General features: G+C 45.2%; 2 protein-coding genes across 3 annotated transcripts in view; one reads left to right on the forward strand and one right to left on the reverse strand.

The window, feature by feature from the left end:
• Positions 1 to 6,744, reverse strand: part of GABRA5 (gamma-aminobutyric acid type A receptor subunit alpha5) — a 198,862-nt gene extending 192,118 nt beyond the window's left edge. The window contains exon 1 of one of the 2 annotated variants that reach the window (XM_075852591.1): positions 6,433 to 6,744. The gene's annotated coding sequence lies outside the window, so the exon portion shown is untranslated. Of the gene's footprint in view, positions 1 to 5,985; positions 6,137 to 6,432 lie in introns of those variants that run through there. The other variant, XM_075852592.1, reaches the window with a different exon arrangement.
• The window catches only part of GABRB3 (gamma-aminobutyric acid type A receptor subunit beta3), a 444,982-nt gene that overhangs the window by 153,447 nt on the left and 271,561 nt on the right, over positions 1 to 19,974 (forward strand). The gene's annotated exons all lie outside the window — the stretch shown is intronic.

Raw genomic sequence — 19,974 nt, forward strand, 5'->3', positions numbered from 1 at the left:
TTGACCCCACTGGTCGTTATGTGATTCTTGTTGGCACGCTATTTGATATAGAAGTGACATTAGTGGGATATTATGGACCAAATGATTTCCAAACAGGGTTTTTTTCCCACTTATTTAAATTGATAGATGCTAATCGAAAGGGCTTACTAGTGGTCATGGGCGACTCAAATCTGGTAATCAATCCCTCTATGGATAAATCCCCAGCCCCGACCGCACCCACATCTCAAACTTCCTCATCCACGTTTAGCGACATGTTACGCACGCATGATCTCCAAGACCTGTGGAGGGAACTTCATCCCAGTACTAAGGATTTTACTTTTTACTCCAACCCTCACTCCTCTTTTAGTCGCATTGATCACATATTTACGTCGCAGCGTTCACTACCATTATGCTCCGCTGCAAAGATACTTAGCACACCCTGGTCAGACCATAACCCTGTAGAGGTCTCCTTCTCTTCTCTGATCCCACGGGGGCTCTCTTTTAATTGGCGCCTAAACGACTCCCTATTGACATCCAAAGACTCATTTGCGCAGATTGAAGTAGCTGTTAAGGAATACTTTGAATTAAATGTGGGTTCCACGTCATCGCCGATAATACTATGGGAAGCCCATAAAGCCACCCTGCGAGGGGCTCTCATTAGGATGGGGTCCATTAAAAAAAAAAACAGAGAAAAGAAAATAGCAGATTTATACCGAACGTTAAATCAAAATGAAAATGCTTGGAAACAGACTCCTTCGCTTGCTAATAAGGCTTTGGTAGAGGCCACCAAACTAGAACTCGATCTTTTATTAACGGAACAGGCTGAGCGCAAACTACGATGGTCCAAACAGCGCTACTACTCGCAAAGCAATAAACCTGGTAAACTTTTAGCACGCCAACTGCGAGTTCCTGTGGTGCCAAAAGAACTTGTTAGATTGAGGACAGCCTCCGGAACAATAACAGCTGATCCTAATAAGATTGTCTCCCAATTTAAACATTTCCTTTCTAAATTGTACTCATCCCCCCCACCTTTTGACCCCTTGAAGGCTGAAGGCCTATTTGCTAATCTGATCTTCCCGGGCATCACCCCCACCAATCTTGATGCCTTGGAGGCCGAGATATCTGAGACGGAAGTTCAGGCGGCTATCAAGGAGTTAAAACCTTCCAAATCTCCTGGTCCAGATGGATTTTCCCCATTATACTACAAAAAACTTTCCCCGCTCCTAAGTCCGTATTTAACCCAACTCTTTAACACTATCCGAACTGGCACGACTCTTCGGGTACCAACCCTGACGGCACATATTGTAATGATTCCAAAACCCCAAAAGGACGCCCTTCAAATTACTAATTATAGACCAATATCCCTCCTGAACACTGATATAAAAATTTTAGCTAAAATTCTGGCGGCTAGAGTCAACCGCTTCCTTGACGGGATAATACATGGGGATCAGGCAGGCTTTGTCCCAGGCAGACAAACAAGCGATTGTACCAAGAGAGTTATATCCCTGGTTCACCTGGCACGTAAGAGAAATGTTGCTTCAATGCTCCTTTCACTTGACATTCAAAAAGCTTTTGACACAATATCCTGGTCTTACATGGATTTTGCCTTGGGGAAGTGGGGGTTTGGCAGCCATTTTATGTCTTGGGTGCACGCCCTCTATTCTAACCCTACTGCTAAAGTTTGTTATGCGGGTTATCAGTCTGCTTCCTTTTCTATTGAACGAGGCACCAGACAGGGATGCCCGCTATCCCCTATTCTATTTATTCTAGCGCTAGAACCTCTAGCTATGATGATTCGCCAAAATCCGAACATCAGGGGTCTGGAGTTAGGGGGCGTGCAACATAAATTGTCCCTCTTCGCTGACGATATGCTACTTATGCTCTCCCAACCCCTTATCTCCCTTCCTAACTTAATGCAAACTCTATCAGAATTTGCTTCAATATCTGGACTGGCTATAAACCCCACGAAATCCATCGCATTAAATATTAACCTGACACAACAAACTATGCACTCATTACAAAGCCATTTCCCCTTTCAGTGGGCCAGACATTCATTGAACTACCTGGGTATTCATTTGACCCCCTCCTATGATCAGCTGTATTCCGCTAACTACCCCTCCCTTATCCGCTCTCTAACATCCTCGATGACATGCTGGCAATCTACATATCTATCCTGGATGGGACGCATCTCTGCAGTCAAAATGACCATCCTTCCAAAGCTCCTCTACCTGTTTCAAACCCTGCCAATCAAAGTCCCACCACACATTTTGCGTCTTATTCAGAACCGGATTTCTTTCTTTATTTGGAGGGGAGCGCGTCCTAGAATATCCAGGTCTACACTTTGCTCGCCAAAGGCAGATGGGGGCTTGGGGGTTCCGAATATTTCCAAATATTACCAAGCAGCTATGATAGCGTCCTTAACTAAATTGCATGTTTCTGTAAATATGCCTTTATGGGTATACCTGGATATCCCGGAGACGTCGCCAACCCCGATCCAATCATTACCGTGGGTACCCCCCTCCCTTCGCTCTCCTCATCTTTCCCCCACACTTACGCATATTTTAACGGTATGGGACTCTGTCAAATATTCTAGCAGATTGATCTCGCCGCACCTTCCTCTCCTTTCGCTGTGGCATAACCCCCTGTTCTCCCCAGGCGCGGACAATTATCTTGCATTTAAATGGTGGTGGTCGAGTGGTATACTCAGAGTTCATCATCTTCTAGCGCCCACTCACTCTCGGATTCTCTCGTTCTGTGAGCTTCAGACCTCTCGGCAGATTCCCAATGGCGAAGTATTCCGATATTTACAACTCAAGAATTGGATTACTTCTCTTATTCATAATAAGACTGCTTCTGACTCCTTCTCTCAGTTCGAGCGAATCTGCGAAACTAGCCCTAACACTAAGGGGATCATATCAATATTATATAAGTGGCTTCTTAACAATCCCACACCTGTTCCTCACACATATGTGGATCGATGGCACCGGGATTTGGGGGTGACGCTTGAACCAGCAGATTGGCACAGTATCTGGAATACAATGTCGCACTGCTCTATTAATATGAATATCTTAGAATCAGCCTATAAAGTCATGATGAGGTGGTATCTGGTTCCTAGTCGACTTGCCCGCGCTTTTCCCACCTACCCCGACTCATGCTTTCGTGGTTGCCACACTCCCGGTGACATGCTCCACATCTGGTGGTCCTGCCCAAGGCTTATACGATTCTGGAGTAGGGTGTTTGGCCTCGCCCAAAGTTTATTCGGCATACTTATACGTAGGGACGCTAGGATAGCTCTTCTCCATTACAAACCTTCAGAACTCACGAATGCACAATTTCGACTATTCTCTTATATCCTATTGGCTGCTAAAATAACTATCGCCCACTCCTGGAAAAAACGTACAGTAACTTTTGCAGAGGTCAAAACAAGAATAGACCAGATATTTGTGAACGAAAAACTTACAAGTATCTTATTAGATAGAGTTGCCGGATTTGAGTCGCTCTGGTTACCCTGGATTAGCTACGCATACCCTCACCTGCCTGCCAATATGATTACTGCTTATTAAAGTCAAACGACTTCTTTCATAGCAGATTTCTGGCCGACAACCCCCCCCTTACCTTCCCAGCTTTCCGCTATACTCTTCCCAATCCTGCTACTCCCCCCTGTTTCGTCTCTTGTCTTTATGCTGTTTCTTTTATTATATCGAACCTGCATATTTACTGTTACTGCAACCACGAATATTCGACACTTTGTCTTTATAATTGCAATATAATTTGCTGAGAGTATAGATTGATTTTTTGTTCAGTATTATTTATTTGTGTTTTCGAAATATGCCCTTTACCTTGTTGTAAAAAACTTTCAATAAAATTTGTTGAAAAAAAAAAAAAAAAAAAAAGTTTGCTTTAATGGTTCGTAAAGGTTATACCAATGATTACAACACAATGTGCCAGTCAACCTATTTTATAAAGAAGCTAAAAATCAATAAGTATCTATTCTACAATGAATTTAACTAGTTGGTGTCCTCACAATATGACCTGGCCTAGTGATCTATTGTGCCATGTACAATCAGCAGTATTTGCGATCAGTTATGTTTTCTATCCTCTTTGGTAGTGCTGATCTTTGCGCCACTACTCTTAACAAGTACACGCAGCTCCAAACTCGAACTGTTGACTAGGGTACTGCTGAACCCTAAAACCACTATTGACGGGTACACTCAGCTGCAGATGCTATGGACATGAGCTGTCCACTAGGATAGTGCTGAACCCTGAGCCATTATTGGGACAGGCACACTCAGCCGCAGGTTGCACTAGTGATCGGAGCTGTTTACTTGGCTGGTGCTGAATCCTGGGCCAATATTGTGACAGGTACACTCAGCTGCAGGTTGCACTAGTGATAGGAGCTGTTTACTTGGCTAGTGCTGAACTCTGAGCCACTATTGTAACAGATATACCGAGATGCAGGTTATACTGCAGTCTGGAGCTGTCCATTGGGGTAGTGATCTACCCTGAGCCACTATTGTGACAGGTACACTCAGCTGCAGGTTGCACTAGTGATAGGTGCTGTTCACTTGGCCAGTGCTGAACCCTGAGCCACTATTGTGACAGATATACTGAGATGCAGGTTATACTACAGACAGGAGCTGTCCATTGGGGTAGTGATCTACCCTGAGCCACTATTGTGACAGGTTCACTCAGCTGCAGGTTGCACTAGTGATAGGTGCTGTTCACTTGGACAGTGCTGAACCCTGAGCCACTATTGTGACAGATATACTGAGATGCAGGTTATACTACAGACCGGAGCTGTCCACTGGGGTAGTGATCTACCCTGAGCCATTATTGTGACAGGTACACTCAGCTGCTGGTTGCACTAGTGATAGGTGCTGTTCACTTGGACAGTGCTGAACCCTGAGCCACTATTGTAACAGATATACTGAGATGCAGTTTATACTACAGACGGGAGCTGTCTACTGGGGTAGTGATCTACCCTGAGCCATTATTGTGACAGGTACACTCAGCTGCTGGTTGCACTAGTGATAGGTGTTGTTCACTTGGCCAGTGCTGAACCCCGAGCCACTAGTGTGACAGATATACTGAGATGCAGGTTATACTACAGACGGGAGCTGTCCACTGGGGTAGTGATCTACCCTGAGCCATTATTGTGACAGGTACACTCAGCTGCAGGTTGCACTAGTGATAGGTGCTGTTCACTTGGACAGTGCTGAACCCTGAGCCACTAATGTGACAGATATACTGAGATGCAGTTTATACTACAGACGGGAGCTCTCCACTGGGGTAGTGATCTACCCTGAGCCACTATTGTGACAGGTACACTCAGCTGCAGGTTGTGCTAGTGATAGGTGTTGTTCACTTGGCCAGTGCTGAACCCTGAGCCACTATTGTAACAGATATACTGAGATGCAGGTTATACTACAGACGGGAGCTGTCCATTGGGGTAGTGATCTACCCTGAGCCACTATTGTGACAGGTACACTCAGCTGCAGGTTGCACTGGTCATGTGTGCTGTTCACTTGGCTAGTGCTGAACTCTGAGCCACTATTGTGACAGATATACTGAGCTGCAGGGTATACGACAGACGGGAGCTCTCCACTGGGGTAGTGATCTACCCTGAGCCACTATTGTGACAGGTACACTCAGCTAATGGTTGCACTGGTCATGTGTGCTGTTCACTTGGCTAGAGCTGAACCCTGAGCCACTATTGTGACAGATATACTGAGCTGCAGGGTATACTACAGACCGGAGCTGGGGTCGTGCTGAACCTTACTCCTACTGTGACCAGTACAACCAGCAGCTTGTAGCAGCAGCATCGGCTGTCCACTTGGATAGTGTTACACATTGTTCCATTATTGCGACAGAGCTGCCACCACATCTACCTAATCACTATAGCAAAAACTGCACCATATCCTGGTGTCATCCTCACATAAAACTCGTCCATCAGCCTATTCTACAAACGCTATTACAGCGTTTTTTATACACAAAAGACCTTCTTACCATCGCAGTGTTCTCCTTCCAATGAGTGGAGCTGTAGCTTCTGTTACACAAAGGTCAGCTGCAGACTAACACATATCCCACATCTGATCATGCAAAATATGTTACTCAAAATCTGATGCTCGTCCATTTGCAGCTTCTGCCTGACACTGAACACTTGTTGTAAGGACGCATGCACTGCCGTGGCTGCACCATTGTGGAGCGATGTCTGCAAATCAATCGGGCAATTCTAATAGTCTCATATCCATTATCCAGCATCTGTATGTGCACTGGTGCAGGGGAACCTCATGCTGCTCCTTCTTCCTTGTCCTTTCAGACTTGTCCCTCAGCAGGTGATCGCTACTTATTGCAGACATTACAATGTAGATATTCTCTACACTCTTCCTGACCGCAGTCATTGCTATTGCATGCACTGGAACCACACATATTGAAAGAAAGGCTCTGACTCACCTTGTGAGCTTAGATCAGCGTTGTATTGGGGCCTGAGGTGATGTCAGATGTTCTTCATCTCCAAGCTTTCATATCACCTCATGATCTGGCTGACACCTTGGCTGTGGTCCCTCAGTAGAAGCGGTGCTAGGGATGCTGGCTGCTGCTGGTGGCCCCTACAGTCCTGATTCTGCTCAGCTCCTCCCTCAGGGATGAACAGCTTCCCAGTCCCTCTATTAATGAACAAGTACTCGCTATGATCTATATCTCCTCTATACTTTTCTGCTGCCCTTGTCCTCCTTGAGTCCATGGACTATACACAGTAACTACTGGCATCTCTATAAAGAACTGGATCACAGAGTCTACTCAGCCTCATAATGAGGTCCCCTGAGAAATCCACAAGTTCAGAGAATGTAGTGTCCAAAACATTCCAATATGCAGGAACCAGCCACGTCACCAGCATGGAGCACAGCTCCGGGGGTCTTCAGTGAACTAAATGTCATGCATTTCCCCATTCACAGCTGGAGCTGCTGTGTCTGGTAAAACAGAATGCTCATTGAGGACCCTACTGCTCAGTATATCTGAATGGGTTGTGGGGGAAAGATACCACTGTGTGACATCGGATAATGATAGACTTTCTGTAGTGTTAGGCATCAGTATAGAACATGTCTTGCATGATATATGGCATCTGATACAGCTGTCACATGTGGATTGTGCTTCTCATTTCCTTAAGAGAATCGTTCTGCCTGTGCATGGCTCTCCTAGATTTATAGCTTTGTCCTTGGCTGCATGAGTGAAACAAGCTGCGGTATTGGATACCTATAGATCGTTTGTACTTTTAAGTAACTGCAGTGTGAGCTTTATATGAAGCAGAGAACACTTCAGCCCTCATAGATCCTGCACAGTTACCAGCAACACAACTATCACAATGCGGAATAAATGTCTGACTGTGCGAATTGTGTGTAATCTCTGTATGAGGTCCCATATAACTATTATATCCATTAGTTTTATTGTGATGGACACAGAAAGCGATTGATATACAAGTCATGTTTATTCAGTTGTGCCCTTTTTCCTTTTAATATTGCATAATATAAATAGATAGATAGATTAGAGAGAGAGAGAAACAGAGATGATAGATAGATAGATAGATAGATAGATAGATAGATAGATAGATAGATAGATAGATAGATAGATAGATAGATAGATAGATAGATAGATAGATAGATAGATAGATAGATAGGAGACAGAAGGAAAGATGATAGATAGATAGATAGATAGATAGATAGATAGATAGATAGATAGATAGATAGATAGATAGATAGATAGATAGATAGATAGATAGATAGATAGATAGATAGATAGATATGAGATAGATAGAGAGAGATAGATAGATAGATAGATAGATAGATAGATAGATAGATAGATAGATAGATAGATGATAGATAGATAGATAGATAGATAGATAGATAGATAGATAGATAGATAGATAGATAGATAGATAGATAGATAGATAGATAGATAGATAGATAGATAGATTCCTTTTAGGATTTTGTGTCATAATTTTGTAAATAGGAAACAAGGACATGCAATTTGCTTTTCTGCCAATAGAGGTCACTATGTTTCCACGAGAAATAATAGTTAAACATAATTGTATGGGATCTTCTTTATCTCATCTGTGGGTGGAGCAATAACACTATAAAAATGCACAATATAATAGAATGATTCCATATCCAACTGCTTCATAAAGGTGATCTGGAATACTGTGCATTGTCTTAGCTGACCAATGCAGTTGGAGGATATAATGTTGGCACAAGTTATTTAGTTCTTGGAAACATATTTAACTCAGCGTGTCATTAACATAGTACTGTATATAACAATGGGCTTGTAGAACTGTTCAAGTGTGAAGTGTACTGCATGCTGTACGAAATAAGAAATAAAAAATAAATCATAGGTTGCCTTCAGGGTTCTGCTGTAAGATGCATCTAGGTGAATAATGTATAAGCATGAAAATGTAAATCCAACACAGTACTTGCAAAATTCGATTAACAATATGGAAAGTCAAATTGTAAGTGTATACACCGATCAGCCCTAACAATAAAACCACTGAAAAGGGAAGTGAATAACATTGATTATCTTGTTACAATGGCACATGATAATAGGTGGGATCAGAGGCGTAGCTAGGGATTTAGTACCCGGGTGGTGAAATATATCTGAGTTGGCCCCAATCCAGTGGGCCCCCCAAAGCATGTTTACAACTGAAGAGACACATTCTAATTAAGGCTGGGTTCACACGTGGCGGAATTTCACTTAAATTCCGCTGCGGACACTCCGCAGCGTTAATCTGCAGCGGAGCCGTTTGTCCATTGACTTCCACTTTAATTTAGCAGTGTTCGTTTAGACGATGCGTAAAATTCCGCTGCGGAGCATAGGCTGCGGAGCGGAATTTGGTGTCCGCAGCATGCTCTGTCTGTTGCGGAGCAGTGGCGGACTCATGGCGGAATTTCTCCATTGACTTCAATGGAGATTCTAATTTCCGCAATGAAGTCCGCAGCTGTCATGCACATGTCATGTGTGCTGCGGATGCGTCTTGCTTTTTTAACTTGACATTTCTTCATTCTGGCTGGACCTATGTATTTCTAGGTCTACAGCCAAACTGAGGAAGTCAATGGGGCTCCCGTAATGACGGGAGCGTTGCTAGGAGACGTCTGTAAATAGTCACTGTCCAGGGTGCTGAAAGAGTTAAGCGATCGGCAGTAACTGTTTCTGCACCCGGGACAGTGACTACCGATCCCAATATACAGCAACCTGTAAAAAAATATAAGTTCATACTTACCGAGAACTCCCTGCTTTCTGTCTCCAGTCCGGCTTCCCAGGATGACGTTTCAGTCTAAGTGACGGCTGCAGCCAATCACAGGCCAAGCACAGGCTGCAGCGGTCACATGGACTGGCGCGTCATCCAGGGAGGTCGGGCTGGATGCCGAAAGAGGGACGCGTCACCAAGACAACGGCCGGTAAGTATGAAATTCGTTTACTTTCACTAGGGAAAGTGCTGTCCCTTCTCTCTATCCTGCACTGATAGGGAGAAGGGACAGCACTTTTCCCGCAGTCCGCAGCAGCTAGTCCGCATCAATTTTCTGCACATTTTGGGCAGATCCGCAGCCGTAATTCGCAACCCGGATTAGGTGCGGCATTGATGCGGACAGTTGCGGAGGAAATCCGCCACGTGTGGCCATGCCCTAATAGTGGTCATCATTCTTAATGATCAAGAGTGCTGTATATGCTGCTATATTTTCCATTCTTACTAAAGTTTAATCTTTTCTCTGACAGAGGAGTTTGCATTAGAAAGTGTTGCAGACCTCTCTAAAAGTAAATAAAACAATATATAACCCTCATTATCCCTGTATATACCAGTAATCAGCCCTGTATATACCAGCCATCACCCCTGTATATAACCCCATCATCACTGTATATAACCCCATCATCCCTGTATATACCTACCAGCGATCATCCCTGTATTTACCAGCCATCATCCCTGTATATACCAGCCATCATCCCTCTATATAACCCCATTATCCCTGTATATAACCCCATCAACCATGTATATACCAGCCAACATCCCTGTATATAAGCCCCATCATCCCTGTATATACCAGCCTGGCTAGTACATACATGATGGCTGGCATATACAGGGATGATGGGGGTTATATACAGGGGAGATAGCTGGTATATACAGGGATGATGGAGGTTAACGCAGGGATGATGGCTGAACTACCCATCATCCCTGTATGTAACAACCATCAGATTGAAGAGTTCGTGGCGTGGCGGTCATGGCGAGGGCAGAGGCGGTCAGGGGCGGACATACCGCATGTGCAGCCGGTGCAGCTGCACAAGGGCCCCGCGTGGGAAGGGGGCCCGTTCAGTGGCGTAACTACCACAGTAGCAGCCGTAGCAGCTGCTACGGGGCCCGCGGCATGGGGGGGCCCGTGTCGCCCTGACAGGCACATTACATTTTATGTACCAGGCCTGGCGGCACGGGCCCCCTCATGCCTAGTAGCATCACAACACTAGGCATGAGGGGAGGGAGGGGGCGGGGGCCCGGTGATAGCCGCCACACTGCACTACCAATCGGGAGGGAGGGGGCGGGTGCCCGGGCCCGGTGATAGCCGCTACACTGCACTGCCAATCTGGCACAGATGAATAGGACAGGACGGCGATGCTGGTGGTAGGAGGAGCGCTCAGGCAGGGGAGAGGACAGGGGGCGGTGCGACGTAAGACTTCGGGCGGCTGGACAGTACAGTCAGGACTGCCGGAGAACTCATAGGATGAGCGGAGGACAGACACAGGACGAGTGGAGGACGTGCAGACTGCAGAGGACAGGTAGATGAAGTTAAAAAGTTCATGTCAGAAGGGAGAAGTTTTTATGTAGAAAAATCTGCCTCATAATTCCTTCCGGAATTTTGAGGCATATTTTGACCTGCCGGTAGAACACTTCCCGCGTTTTTCATTGCGTTTTTTTGTGGCGTTTTTCGGCCATCGGGCCGTGGGCAGGGAAACGCAGCAAAAAACGCATTTTCTGCCTGCCATTGTTGTCAATGGGAAGTCAGAGACAGAAACGCCCGAAGAAAGGGCATTGCGCTTCTTTTTCCCGCATGCGGTTTTTACTGCTCGCAGGAAAAATTTCATGGATTTCAATGGGAGGCACTTTCTGACGTTTTTCGCGAAAAAAACCTCAGTGTGAACTCCCCCTAACACAGGGGCGTAACTACTGCTATAGCAGCCGTAGCGGCTGCTACGGGGCCGCGGCATGAGGGGGCCCGCGTCACCTGCCGGCACGGGCCCCCACCTTGGCCGGAATCTCCGCTAGCTGCCGCTATGGCTGCTACAGCGCGATGCCACGGAACACTACGGCAGAGCAGGGAGTATCTCCCCGCTCTGCCATTAAACATAAGACATGTATCCCCTATCCACAGGATAGGGGATACGTGTGTGATCGCTGGCATTGATAGGGAGAACGGGGGACCGAAAGTCCCCTGAAGTTCTCCATCACAAACCTCGGACTTCCGGGGTCTGTGTCGGCAGCTCCGTAGAAATGAATGGAGCGCCGGTCACACTTGAGCTGCGCAGACACCGGAAGTCAGAGGTGAGTGATGGAGAACTTCGGGGGACTTTCGGTCCCCCGCTCTCCCTATCAATGCCAGCGATCACACATGTATCCCCTATCCTGTGGATAGGGGATACATGTCTTTTGTCTTTTCACACTGTAGGTCGCATTTTTTTGAGTGATTGGGGGTGTATGGCGTTCCCTACAGGGGGGGGGCTGTATAGCGTTCCCTACAGGGGGGGCTGTAAGGCGTTCCCTACAGGGGGGGCTGTATAGCGTTCCCTACAGGGGGGGCTGTATAGCGTTCCCTACAGGGGGGTCTGTATGGCGTTCCCTAAAGGGGGGTCTGTATGGCGTTCCCTACAGGGGGGGGCTGTATGACTTTCCCTACAGACCCCCCCTGTAGGGAACGCCATACAGAACCCCTGTAGATAACGCCATACAGACCCCACTGTAGATAACGCCATAAAGTCCCCCCTGTAGATAACACCATACAGCCCCCTGTAGATAACGCCATACAGCCCCCCTGTAGATAACGCCATACAGCCCCCTCTGTAGATAGCGCCATACAGTCCCCCCTGTAGATAGCGCCATACAGTCCCCCCTGTAGATAGCGCCATACAGTCCCCCCTGTAGATAGCGCCATACAGTCCCCCCTGTAGATAGCGCCATACAGTCCCCCCTGTAGATAGCGCCATACAGACCCCCCTGTAGATAGCGCCATACAGACCCCTCTGTAGATAGCGCCATACAGTCCCCCCTGTAGATAACGCCATACAGCCCCCTCTGTTGATAGCGCCATACAGTCCCCCCTGTAGATAACGCCATACAGCCCCCTCTGTAGATATCTTGAGATTCAGTCCTGCTTGATAGGTAACAGTGCAGTAAGCTAAGCATGATAAGATCATCTAAATTATTGCATCTCAGTTGCATGAGTGCTTTGTGTTATATTCAATGATTCAATTTAACCTAAGTCTCTAAATGTGGGCAAAGAAAATAAAAAAACTATACTCACCTCCTCCCTCGCCTCCGTTCACCCGCCGCAGCCCCCATCCTCCTGTCTCGGTCTGTGTTACAAGTGTACAAGGCTGCACTGGTGACGCGCTGCCGATGGCACGTGACCGCTGCTGCCAATAACTCCTCATTGGTGTGCTGCTGAGGACAGTAGTTCCACAGCAAATCGCTGTTGAGGGCATTGATTGGCTGCAGCGGTCATGTGCCATCGACCGCGCGTCACCACAGCAGCTTTGTAAACACAGAAAGGGATAGGGGCTGCGGAGGGGGAACGGAGGCGCCGGAGGAGGTGAGTATAGGTTTTTCATTTTCTTTGCCCACATTTAGGGACTTAGTTTAGATAAGAATTTAACCCGGAAAAAAATGTGTTACTTGTGTTCTAAACTGGTAATAAAATGTACAATATAAATCTTCCTTCATAATTTTTATTAGTAAGGTTTATTTTTATATGCATATATATGTTTAGGTAACTTTGTCGGTATTGGGGGGGGGGGCGGGGGGGCCCTGGCACATTATCTGCACAGGGGCCTTTTGCAGTCTGTGTCCGCCACTGGAGGCGGTGATGGTGGGAGCGGCGGACCCCACCATCTCAGTGGACCCCACCATCTTAGTGGGCTCGGGGCCACCCACTGCCTGCCCCCCGCCCCCGCTAGCTACAACACTGGGTGGGATATATTAGGCAGCAAGTGAGCAGTATGTTCTTGAAGTTGATGTGTTAGAAGACAAAAAAATTAGCAAGTGTAAGGATCTGAGCAACTTCGCCAAGGGCCAAATTGTGATGGATAGAGTCAGAGCATCTTCAAAACGGCAGGTCCTGTGGGGTGTTTCTGGTATTCAGTGGTAGGAGAAGAAGAGCTACTGTAGCAAAACTTGCTGATAAAAACTTAATGTTGGCTATGATAAAAAAGTGTTATAGGTGTCAAACCAGTCAGAGTGCCCATGCTGACCAGTGTCCATTTCCATAAGCGTCCTACAATGGGCATGTGAGCATCAGAAGAAATGAACAATGAAGTCATGGAAAAAGTTGGCCTGATCTGATGAATCAGGATTTCTTTTACATCATGTGTATGGTCAGGTAAGTATGTGTTGCTTACCTGGGGAAGAGATGGCACCAGGATACTCTATGGAAAGAACACATGCCAGCGGCTGTGTGATTCTCTGGGCAATGTTCTGCTGGGAAACCTTGGCTCCTGGCATTCATGTGGATGTTACTTTGACATGAGCCATCTACATAATCATTGATGCAGACCAAGTACACCCCTTCATGGTAATCCCTAATAGCAGTGGTTTCTTTCAGCAGGATAATGCACTTTGCCATAATGAAAAAATTGTTCAGGAATTGTTTGAGGAACATAACAAAGAGTTCAAGATGTTGACTTGGCATCCAACATCAGTATCTGACCTCACAAATGCTCTTCTGGATGAATGGGCAAAAATTCCCACAGACACATTCCAAAATCTTGTATAAAACCTTCCCTAAAGAATGAAAGCTGTTTTATCTGCAAAGGGGAACCAATTATTTCTTAATGCCTATGGATTTAGAATGGAATGTCATAAAAAATCATGTAGGTGTAATATGAAGGTATCCCAATACTTTTGTCCATATAGTGTATATACAGCAAAAATGAATACATTGTTGATCTCTCTCTCTTTATGCCATTTAACCTCACCATTGACATATTGCATTTGTTATAGCACTGTTGAAATGGCAGTTGTTCACATTAGGGAGCATAGGGCTAAAAAGTACCCATAGTATCACCAGCCACAGTTTCTACAATGTTTTGAAAAACTATGAATTTCTCTATTATTGCCTATTTGCCACACTGATTTATTTTTGATCTTCAAAAGACGAGTGTCGAGAAAAAAATAATTTTTAGATCAATTTGCTTTTAGTGTTTTATTTAAAAAAAATGTATTTATTTTTGTGTTTGTGTTTTACTTTTTTTTATTTTTTCACTTTTTCTTGTCTATGGGGGCTGCCATTTTTTTTTCCATCTCTGTATGTGTCGATTAACGACACATACAGACATGGAATACGGCACATACAGCCCCATAGTGAATGCGAACGGGGCCCGTTCCATCCACTATGCTGTACGCCGTCCAAATTGAAGGTCTTCGGCCGAGCGACGTCCGGCGCCATTTTCTTGTGGACCCGAAGCCGTGGCCGGACAGTAAGATTACTACTTCCGGTCGCGGCTTCCGGACTTGTGCACTTGGAGCGGAGGGAGCGGACGGACTGGAGGGAGCGGCGGCGGCAGGAGCAGGTAAGTTAGGTCTGTGTATGTACGTGTTTTACTGTGTGTTTACTACTGTATGTAAACCTACTACACTGTGTGTTAGCTCAAAAAATGGCCGCACACAGTGTAGGAGGTTTGACCGCTCAGTCCCCTCGTTTCTCCCGGCACTAGCCAGGATAAAGGAGGGGGGATTCTGTGAGCTCACTAGAGCGAGTGAGTTTTCCCAAATTTTGCAGCATAAAGCAATGTGGTTGCTTTACCACATGCCAATGCTGCAATTTTGGGAATTGCTCCATCTAGTGACCAGCACTGGGAAATGTTATAAATTAGAATCTAATTTATAATATTTCCTAAATCGTGAAAAAATTAAAAAAATTAGAACAATGTTTAATCACTTATACACTAACAGTTTAATTAAAAAAAAAAATCTACCGACACATTACCTTTAAAGGCTTTGTATACCTTTGAATCCAATTTTTGTGTTGAGTCAATGCATCTAAAATAAAAATTAAACAAATTTGCAAATAATCTTAAAATTCTATGATATTGTATCTACAGCTCCTGTACAGATCTAAGTGTCTCCATGGTTACAGACTAGAATCAAACATTGTGTAGTCTGATTCTGCAGTTATACTAATTTTCATCTATCTACTGCTTCTTGCTGTCTGTGTTGCATTTTCCGGCTCATTAAGGCTCTATTCACACGACAGGGTCCGAGTGTCGGCCGATAAAAACGGCCGTTATGGTCTGTATTTCTCAGCCGTTTTTCATCCGTTTTGCATCCGTTCTATTTCCATGTCGGGCCGTGTTTCCATTTTTAATGACCGATTTTGACCTGTTTTGCATCAGATTTTTTTTCTCTGTCAGTTTTAAAAACAGATGACTTTCATTTGCCATTTTTTTTGCCACACACCTCCCTCTGTAGATAATGCCACACAGCACCCTGTAGATACTGTCACAGCCACCCTATAGATAATGCCACACACTGCCCTCTGTAGATAATGCCACACAGCCCCCTGTAGATATTGCCACAGCCCCTTGTAGATAATGTCACACACTGTCCTCTGTAGATACTGCCACACAGCCCCCTGTAGATAATGCCATACACTGCCCTGTGTAGATAATGACACACAGCCCCCTGTAGATACTGCCACACACTGCTCTCAGTAGATAATGCCACACACTGCCCTCTGTAGATAATGCCACGCATTGCCCTCTTTAGATACGGCCACAGCCCCCTTGTAGGTAGTGCCACCTAGCCCACCTGTAGGTAGTACAACACAGCCCCCATGTAGGTAGTGCCACACAGCCCCCCTGTAGGTAGTGCCATACCACCCTCCAGTAGATAGTGCCACACAGCCCCTTGTAGGTAGTGCCAAACAGCCCCCTTGCACATAGCACCCCTGTATATGGCACACCCCTTGTATATGGCACCTCCTCGTAGAATCCCCCCTTCCTGTAGTTAGAGCCACTGTAGGGGACCACTCCAGGAGAAGTCCCTGACATCACTGTCCATATATGGACAGTGAAGACGGAGAATTCTCCTGGGCCGTAATTCCCGGCCACATCTTTGGCAACACTGTGGCCGGAGATAAGGGATTCCCATAGGGAGCAAAAAAATCTCCTCCTCCTCCTCACATGCATTTTGCACTGAGAGCAGGAGAAGAGAGCGAGCGAGCGGCAGAAAGCAAGGCCGTCACTCGGATCACATCCAAGTGACAGCCGTGTTTTACACACGTATCTAAGAAGACAACTTACATTCCCCCCTCTTCCTCCACAGGATCTTAGCTATTTGCATAATGCCATGCCCCTCTATGTTCACAGGGTAATTTCCTGCTCTAATTACAGTCACCCAGCTCCCTGCACAGTCACACACACCCAGTAATAATCACACAGGGGGTTGGGGATTATATACAGGGATGATGGGGGTTATATACAGGGATAATGGCTGGTATATACAGGGATGATGGCAGTTATATACAGGGATGATGGGGGTTATATTCTGGGATGATAGGGTTAGATAAGGGATGTTGCGGCTAATGCACAGGGATGATAGGGGTTATACACAGGGATGAGGGTGGTTATATACGGATGTAGCCATCTTTATCTTGACACGGATAACTTGCTGCAGCCTGATTTCGCACAACAAAAGCCATTGAAAAGTCATTACAAAAAGTCAAGATAAAGGATCTTTCCACTGTGTATTTAATGCATTAAAAGTCAAGGTAAAGACGGCTACATCTGTACAGGGATGATGAGTGTTATACACAGGGATGATATGCGTTATACACAGGGATGAAGGCGGTTATATACAGGGATGATGGGAGTTATATTCAGGGATGATAGGGTTATATACAGCGATGATGGGGATAATACACAGGGATGATGAGGTTATATACAGGGATGATGGGGGTTATATACAGGGATAATGGCTGGTATATACAGGTATGATGGCGGTTATATACAGGGATGATGGGGGTTATATTCAGGGATGATAGGGTTAGATAAGGGATGTTGCAACTAATACACAGCTAATATCATCCCTGTATATAATCATCATACCTGTGTATTACTCCGTCATTCCTGTATATAACCCCCATCAACCTTGTATATAACCCCCAATATCCCTGTGTATTACCCCAATCATCCCTGTATATAACCCCCATCATCCCTGTGTATTACCTCCAACATCCTATACAGGGATGATGGTGTTTATATACAGGGACGAAGGCAGTTATATACAGGGATGATGGCGGTTATATACAGGGATGATGGTGGTTATACACAGGGATGATGGGTTTATACACAGGGATGATGAGGGTTATACACAGGGATGATGGGAGTTATATACAGGGATGATGGGGGTTATATACAGGAATAATTACCTCCATTCCCGTATATAACCCTATCATCCCTGTATATACACACAATGGGGTTATATACAGGGATGATGGGGGTAATACACAGGGATGATGGGGTTATATACAGGGATGATGGGGTTTTAGACAGGGATGTTGGGGGTAATACACAGGGATGATGTGAAAATCATGCGCGTCGCATGGACCTATGTTAGTTAATGGGGCCGTTCAGACAGTCTGTGATTTTCACACAGCGTATGTGCGCTGCGTAAAACTCACGACATGTCCCATACTTGCCCGTTTTTCACGCATCACGCACCCACTGAAGTCAATGGGTGTGTGAAAATCCTGCACGGCACATGGAAGCACTTCCATGTGGCGCGCGTGATTTGCGCTACAGTAGTAAAATAAATGAATGAAACAAGAAAAGCACCTCCTGCATTTATGTTTGTAAACATAAAAACAGAGTGTCATCACACTGCCATATGCGCGTAAATCACGCACGCACCACATACTGATGCCACACTGAACTTTTGCGCGGACACGTTCGTGTGAATAAGGCCTTAGTCTGTAAAAATGAAAATCTTTTAAACAAAAAATAGTTTTAAAAGGCATAAAGGAGAAAGAGCACCCCAAAATTCTCCCGAATACGGAAATACCCAATATGCGGTAATAAACTGCTGCATGGACCCACGGCAGGGCTCAGAAGGGAAGGAGCGCCATTTGGATTTTGGCGCGCAGATTTTGCTGGAATGGTATTCAGTGCCATGTCGTGTTTGCAATGCCCAGGAGGGACGAAAACAGCGTAAACCCCCAAAAAGTTACCCCAATTTGGAAACTACACCCCTCAAGAAATTTATCTTGGGGTATTTTTATAATTTTGACACCACAGGTTTCTTGCAGAATTTATTGGAATTAGGCTATGAAATTGAAAATGTAAATTTTTTCTAATAAAATATAGTTTTTGCACAGATTTTTTCATTTTCACAATAGATAAAGGAGAAAAACCATTTATAAAGCAAACTCTTCTGAGCACAGCAATACCCCATATGTGGTAATAAACTGCTGTTTGGAGACAGAGCAGGGCTCAGCAGGGAAGGAGCACCATTTTAATTTTGGAGCTCAAATTTCGCTGTCAAAACAGTGCAAACCCCGCAAAAGTGACTCCCATTTGGGAAACAACACCCCTCAAGGAATTTATCTAGCAGTATAGTGAGCATTTTAACACCACTGTTATGCTGAATTTATTGGAATTAGGCAGTGAAAATGAAAATCTACATTTTTTCCACAAAAATTTTGAATTTTTTTCATTTTTACAAAGAATAAAGGAGAAAAAGCACCCCATCACTTGTAAAACAATTTCTCCCGATACGGCAATACCCCATTTGTGGTCATAAGTTGCTGTTTGGACACACCACAGGGCTCAGAACGGCAGGAGTGCTACTTTGGCATGCAGATTTTGCTTGACTGTTTTTTTGGCGCCATGCCGCATTTGCAGAGCCCCTGAGGTACCAGTACAGCAGAAACCCCTGAGAAGTGACTCCTTTTTGAAAACTATACCCCTCATGGCAATCATCTAGGGGTGTAGTGAGCATTTTGATCCCACAGGTGTTTCATAGAGTTTATTAGAATTAGGCAGTGAAAATAATAATAAATTTTTTCCAGAAATATGTAGTTTTTGCTCCCAATTTTTTATCACGAGGGGTAATAGGAAAAAAAAACACCACACAATTTGTTACTCAATTTCTCCCCAGGTGTGGCCCTAAACTGCTGTTTGGGCACATGGCAGAGCTCAAAATGGAAGGAGCGCCATTTGGCTTTTAGAGCACAGATTTTGCTGGACTAGTGTACAGGCGCCATGTCACATTTGCAGAGCTCCCTTAGGTATCAGAGTAAAGTGTAAAACCCTGAGAAGTGACCCATTTTGTAAAGTACACCTCTCAAGGCATTTGTCATTTGCCTGGACATATGATAGGGCTTAGGAGTGAAAGAGCAAATGCGCATTTGAGGCCTATTTTGGTGATTTTCGCAGCATTGGTCCACAATGGCAGGGCTCTGGGGTCAAATAGTAAAAAAAAAAAAAACCCAGGTAGTGACCCCCATTTTGGAAACTGCACCCCTCAAGGCATTTTTTAAGAAGTGTAGTGAGCATTTTGACCCGATAGGTTTTTTTTTTTTTATTAAAAATGAAAGTGAAAGTGAAAATTGCAATTTTCCACAGGTATATGCCATTTTAGTGCACAATATGTTGCGCCCAGTTCGTGCCACTGAGGAAAAATACCTCAAACTGTTAAGCGGGTTCTCCCGGGTATGGCGATGCCATATATGTGGACGTAAACTGCTGTCTGGGCTT

This window comes from Rhinoderma darwinii, chromosome 2, assembly GCF_050947455.1.
Source record: "Rhinoderma darwinii isolate aRhiDar2 chromosome 2, aRhiDar2.hap1, whole genome shotgun sequence".
In the NCBI taxonomy this organism is placed as follows: domain Eukaryota; kingdom Metazoa; phylum Chordata; class Amphibia; order Anura; family Rhinodermatidae; genus Rhinoderma; species Rhinoderma darwinii.